This window comes from Cyprinodon variegatus, unplaced genomic scaffold (assembly GCF_000732505.1).
Source record: "Cyprinodon variegatus isolate N-32 unplaced genomic scaffold, C_variegatus-1.0 Scaffold1254, whole genome shotgun sequence".
Classification (NCBI taxonomy): Eukaryota; Metazoa; Chordata; class Actinopteri; order Cyprinodontiformes; family Cyprinodontidae; genus Cyprinodon; species Cyprinodon variegatus.
This window is the reverse complement of record NW_015151707.1, coordinates 138,111-145,345: the sequence shown is the minus strand read 5'-3', so window position 1 is coordinate 145,345 and position 7,235 is coordinate 138,111.

Below are 7,235 nucleotides of genomic sequence, written 5' to 3'. Positions count from 1 at the left end.
GAGAAAAATTTAAGTGTAACAGAGATTTATATTTCTCTATATAAGTGTTTTAATAGAGTTGGTTAAACCACTGAATGTATCTTTGTGGAAGTAGCTTTGCTACCTCTAGTGGACAGATTTATTGTTGCAGAAAGTAACTGAGTTGGGAGTCAACAAAGATAATAATAAATAATTCTTGGTGAACAAAAGTAATGTTCATCAAACTCATTTCAAACAAATGAAGGGCATTATTAGAAAAAATCATTACAAACAAAGATGCACATTTCTTAATTTTATAATTATCTTAGAAAACCACAAATTTAGTTTCTAAAATTGCAACAGACCAATAAAAATAACTTGTTTCTGCAAAAATATGAGCCTTTTGTAAATTCTGTGCAGGAATGTTAGAGAGACAATTCTACATACTTAGAAAGGCTTCTTATGTGTTATTTGCATTAGCTCAATGTGACATAGAGATAATAAAAAGGGAAATTCCTGCCCTACGTATTCAAAATTTCATTTTGAAAATCTAAACTAACAGACAAAAATTAGTTTAATGATAATAATTTAATAGAAATAACTTTCCTTTGCAGGGTGGCTGGGTGCACCCTTCAAGATCGGGTGAGGAGCTTAGTTGACGTGTCTCAGGCATCTATTCTGGATTCCTCCTGGGTGCCTCTGGAGTCCAACTTGGAGGTGTTCTCCTATTGGGAGGAGGCCTGTGGAAGGCCCAGAACATGCTGGAGGAACTATGTTTCTGGGCTGGCCTGGTGTCGCCTCGGTGTCCCTACAGAGAGCAGCTGGAGGAGCTGTTTATGGATTAGGAAGTCTAGGCATCTTTGCTTAGACTGTTGCCTCGGCAACCCGGCCCCGAATAAGTGGAAGAATTATTATTATTTCTTTTTAAGTGATGGAAGATTAAGTGAAACTGATTCATAACAAAAAGCATTTCAAAATTTTCCTTGCTCAGACTGATAAACATCTGAGGGGCTCTAACCAGGAACCAACAGTTTCTTGGGTCTTCAGCATATCAGACTGAACTACTGCTCAAACAACACTGTACTGCTTTTGGGGGCTGTTATCATTTATCTTCTTAGCTTTATTCTTAAGTTAAGCCTATTTCAAACTTTTATCCCACATGGTCTGAGCCTCATATATGCACAAATGGAGGAAGGAAATCATGCAAATCAAGTCTTGCTTGAGTTTGGTTATCTGACCACTAACAGTTCCTGATATCAGTTGGAAAAATCTTTGAACTTTCTTAAAGTTAAATGTTAGAATTTATTCCTACCTTTTTCTTTATTATATATCTACTGCGATTTACCGTTTCATTTTACTCTTATGGTTGATGCTCACAGCTCTCACTTTTAGGTCAAGCTTGTTTTGTTTTTTTGTAATTTATCTAAGAGAGAATCTTTGAGTAGAAACCAAATAAGCATAAAGTAATACAACAGACTGAGTTATTTCTTTAGCATTTTGTTTATTTTAGTATCTTTTCCGTTTCTTGATTTGCAATTCATATTAAAAAGCTGCAGTCAAGAACCTGCTTGATGTTTCTGAAATAAGAAAATTAAATTATATCATTTTAAATGTCTTAGGGGAGTGTTGGCCTAGTGGTTTATATCAGGTTAGAGAAGGTTGAAAGTACCCGGTTCGGTGCCCAAGGGCTACACTCTGGGTCCCTGAACAAGACCCACACTGCTCCCCAAGGGGATGGGTTAAATGCAGAGAGTGAATTTCCACATTGTGGGACAATGAAGGGATTTACATTATTTTTTTTTTTTTCACAATAAAGCCTGTCAAACTACAGCCTGCATTTTTGTGTATCTTGGCTCCCTCTGGTAGACAAACGTTGTAATAAATGAAATAAAACAAAATATAAATCGACTCCACAGCAAAAGAAAATCCCATGTCTAAGAAAACAATATCCTGACATAAAAAATGACACACTCCTATCACAACAAGTGTGCAACACAAAAACTGCAGCTTGTTGAGCAATAAAAAAGTGCAAATCAGATGAAATATATATATATATATATATATAAAAAACATGAAATTTTACTATTTATTATATTACTATTTATTTATCATCAGTTTTATGACTTGAATTCCAATGTCTTCTCTGCACCTTTTTTAATTACTTTCTCTGTTGCCAGTTTTTAACCCAACCTCAGAAAATATGAAACTAATAAAAAAGTTCCCTATGCAGTTCTAAATAAGATGACAAAGAATCAACAGTTATATTGTAAAATAGCCAAGAATGTTTTCTATTTCACTAAACCTCTTTAAAAAGGACTACTATCAGTTCAGGAATCCCCACAACGTTTTGAAGTGAAGGTTCTGACTCTGGGGTCCATTTTGTGATCACCGTTGATGTGGCGACGCAAACTCTTCACATTCATTCTAAATAGTTGAGAGGATAATTGGATTTCTCAACTATTTCTAATCAGAAAAGAGAAGATCCTAACAGAGGTAGTGTGTGTTCCAGAAATTGTTTTTATTTAATAAAACAGATGTGACAAATATTTCATTTTGGTTTACAGCATAATAATACATATATTAAATAAGTCCTTTGTTGGCCCCTTTTTTTATTACATAAAAATCAGGTGAGAATAAGCAAAACATTCCAATTTAAATACAATATCAGTAAAAGTGAATTAAGAACGTATAGATTTTCTATCATGGCACATTTTTATGATTTTTCATAAAAGTAGGAAGTAATAGAGAAAATCAAGAAAGATTCAAAAAACATAAAGTGTAAGAAACCATTTAACAGGCTTATAACAATTGGAAATTTGATCTGATCAAGAAGAGAGAAGAAAAAGGTGAACAAAACTAGTCCATAGGGGGTCTTTACAGTGCCTCTTAGAGGTATGCATACTCTTCAGACTTAAAGGGGAATGCAGTTTTTTTTACATTGGGCCCTTGATTTTACATTATTACATTATGTTCCACTTTCCCATATGAGTTTTGTGTCATTTGGAGCTGTTCTGAAGATATTCGGTTAGGTAATATCCAAGTAACGTCTTCCTATGGGCAACGAGTTGAAGGCACAAATTAAACTTTTCATAATGTATTCTTTATGGTACGCCAGCATTCATAACAGGTAGGCCAATCACTGTCCCCCAGACATCTGCGGTTATATTTTTTATATTTATATTTTTTTTAAACAAAGCGGAGTGTGTATGACGTCATCCGCACGCGCCGGCTACAATTCATTCATCCTGTCTGCTGAACTGCTGCTAGTTTTCCTCACATGCCTGGAAGATGTCTAGTGCTACTACCACAGATGATCTGGCTCTCCAAATGGAATTGAACGATTCAGATTAGCTAGCCAAACTAATACAAGGGGTAGCCCTCATCGTGGTGAAGGCTCCGAAGGACTGGTCAAATAAAGAGTTGTTCAAATGCACTTTATGATGATGATCAGTGGTACACAGTCCCAGGCCTTCTTAGCGTCCCTTGTGGTGGTGCATAATATAGCCCCTTCCAGTGATTCCATCATTCTACTGTCCTTTTGGAAAATAGCAGGTAAGGGATGTGATGGGAAGGAAAGGAGCTATAGCCTGGAATCCGAGTTGTCTTTCTTTTTTGGACTTATGTGCAAGTCCTGTATTGTCCATAATGAACACCGTGTTCAAGCTTACGGATGTCCATCGGTACACTTGGCACCAGGACACCCTAGGCTGGAGGTTAATGATGAACTTTGTAGTTGCATCTTGGAAAAAGAAACCATGAAGAAAGACTATCAGTTAACCTCAAAATCATTCTGTTAAATCGTCCAGCACCTCCAGAGGTGCTATGCTAACACACTTTTCAGTAGGAAGCTGAATAGTGTAAGGAATTGTTGAATAGTATAAGGAAAACTTTGAGTCCAGGTGCTTGGAATCTGACTTGTTCTGACTTGTTCATCACCCAGGCGGAACTCACTGAGGCGGTCAAAAACTTTGCAGTGGTAAGGCTTCAGGGATGAACGAGATCCACCGTGAGCACCTTAGGTCTCTTTACCTCTTGCTCCATGATGCTGCACATAGGCATCCCCTATCAGAGTCAGATTAATGGGAATAATCATAAAGCATGCAATGTGTTGTTAAAAATATATCAACTAATATTTTAATATACTCATAGCCTTTCTGATAAGCTGATAAGGAAATGTGTGTGAACTTCTGCTGGCTCTTATCTTCCCAGAAACTTCTTATTCACACGGTCTGTTTCACACGATTCTACTAAGTGGTCCAAAACAGCAGAGGTCATCGATTCTGTATCTGCTGACAATCTGTAGCTAAATGTTCCTACATTGACTGGTGGCCTATACAGCAGATGAGGGAGAACCTGTTAGATTACATTGATATGCATTTGAAAATTAGTTATACTTGTGGCTCCTCATGTTTCTCTCTGTTGCTACAGACCAGACTTAAATCAGGCTTCTGCAGCCCTCGATGGCAGCTGAGGAGGTGCTGCACTCCTTTGAATCAGGTGCTCACTCCTGGTGATGTGCTTTGGCATTCTTAAATGGAATGTATGTCCTGCTCACTTTATCAACTATATATATCAACTATATTTGTCAACCCCAAAGTTAGCACAGGTCCCAACTGGGTATATTGGAGCAGCAGAACTAACAAGACAGATGAGCGTCTGTATAACTTGAAATCTTAACTAGAACCTTCCTTTGAGTTTTTAAGGAAAATTATGGTTGTTGGCTTAACATAGAAGTTGGACGAAATGGAAATTCACTGGTGAAATCATCATTTAAAATTCATTATTTTGTGAATTTTATTGTTTGCAGGAGCAGTTTAGTGTTACAAATTCACAGAAAAACACCACAGGCATTAATAATCAGACAAGAAATACGATTCTAATGATACGCTGGAAGGAAGCAAAAGCTGATAAGATGTTTTCCAAAAAAACAACTTAATGATTAGGGTGAATTCGAGTTCTGAAGTTGTGAAACATGAAACAAGCAGAATTTTCCCACATACTAACAATCAGATTAAAGTTCATGTAACGTTTGCTATTTTAATCATTCATACCCTGGGAAATAAAAAATGAACAAAATGCAGCTTTGCCTTCTTCTCTCTGGTTCAAATGCCAAGATAAGTCTGACAGATTTTTTTTTTTTTTTTAGCAATTTGATTGGGTTTTTAGACCTAGGCCCTGATCTCCATAAGTTTTGCACCTGTTAAAACAGATACAAACGTATTTTGTACACACAGATTGGATCTTCAGGGAAGGTGGAAAGGGATTTGCAATTAAGCAGAGAGCGTGTGCCTGTTTGCCTTCATCAATATGCATCATATACTAATGAATTAACTGCTGTAATGGATGGAGGATGTGGAAATGTTAATGTTTACCACATGCAAAGGGATTTTCAAAATCAGAAACTCAACTACAGATGCATTTTTAGCATATTTTTTAGTCCTTCTAAAAGATATAAACTGACAATCATAAATATCTACAGTCATTGTTATCACTAAAGAGAGATTGCTGCAATGCCAGACAATGCAGAGTGATTTACTGAGCATGTAAACCTATAATAGAGCCATATTAATGAAGAAGAAATATCTACACTGGTCAGCACAAACTAATGCAGATTGATGGTTGACAATCTTTATACAATTAAACCAAATAAGGAAAACATGAATTCAAATGTTGTGGCATGTTTATATGAACGAACGGTCTGATTGATCAGTTTATTTACCTTAGTTTGGAAATGTTTGAGAGAAATGTTCATCTACTTTGTCCAATCAACCACAACCAGTGGGAGCTACATGGATCTGTATACTGATGCCTCCACCACCATGCTTTATGGTTTTCTCATTCTAATATTTAAAAAACTAAAATTCCCCTGACTTTTGCAAATATTTTTCTTGTGATTGTGGCCAAATGAGCTCCAAATGAAAAGAAAATCACAGGTAAGTGATCATGATAATCTTATGGAGGATGATTATCCATTTGTGTCATTTACCCTTTTTACAGTTCAGTTCGTCTCCATACAGCGAGGTAGAATCCAACCGGTGGACTACCAGTGAGATGCAGCGGGCACCACCCAGAGTGTCCCAAGATGCTGCAGCCTCAAAGAACAAGCAGGAATCTGAGCCAGGTCAGGGAAACTGCCTGGAACAGGAAGGCTCAGAGACCAATGAGTCCAAACAGGACACCGATCAGAGTAGAAAAAGGCTGGTCCAGGGTTCCAGAAGTTCACAGACAGTTCAGGTACCAGTAGATGGGAAGTGGCAGGCTTAGTGGTTGAGATGCAGAAGAGGACAGGATATCAGGAACACCATGAAATGCTAAAACCACTCTCTCCACTGAGCCAAGACAGGAACAGGGCACGCTCAGTGGATAAGAAGCAGAACATGATCAGGATTTCAGAAACTCTATGGAACACTAAAAAACCGCTCTCTCCACTGGCCCCCGAGAATGAGCACTAGAACATTGGAATGAACAACAATGATCTCACACCAATAATCTGTCCCCAATAGCTGGGACTGAGCTGTATATAAATAATCAGGAGCAGGTGGATTGGATGAGTGAAAATTGGAAACCGGGCAGAGTTAAGCAGGTGAATGGAATGAGCAATTAGGCCAGCACTCAGAGCCATGATCACGACAGGAGTTCATGTCCCTCAAAGCAATAATTGTATTTCAAAGAAAGATCTTGTGAAGGTTCTCATTATTTTTATATACTAATGCAGTAGCTGTAATGATTCGTTTGCAGGTAATAAATTTGTATGTTTTCTGCAATACAGAAAGTTGCATAACTTAATCTTCTGATATTAACCCTTCCTGAGCTCTCAGTGTATTAAATTTGGTATATACACAATAGGTATACAATATTTAATAGCACAGTAAATAATTGTAATGTTTTGAAGTTCAAGGTAAGATAGAATGATTTATTATCACCATAATATACACAGGAAAACTTAAGCTTTTATTTTTCTCTGTACTTTAAGTAAAACTTAACCATATTTTAGTCACACCAGAAAAATAGATAGAATCTATCTATCTACTGCATATAAAAGAGTTATATCCATTAAAGGTTTAAACATTCTTAGTCCATATTTGTTTCTCTAAATATGGTATTTTCAAATTAATTTAATCAGTTTACATTTTTTATAATTCTATATCTGTTGTAAGGCAGGTTATTCATCCCTCCATGATGTTATGCTTCTTTTTGGGTTTGGAGGTTTACCACTTCCAAACAGCTTATCAGAAAAGCTGCCAGAAGCCTAGAATTATATAACTAATATTTTACTT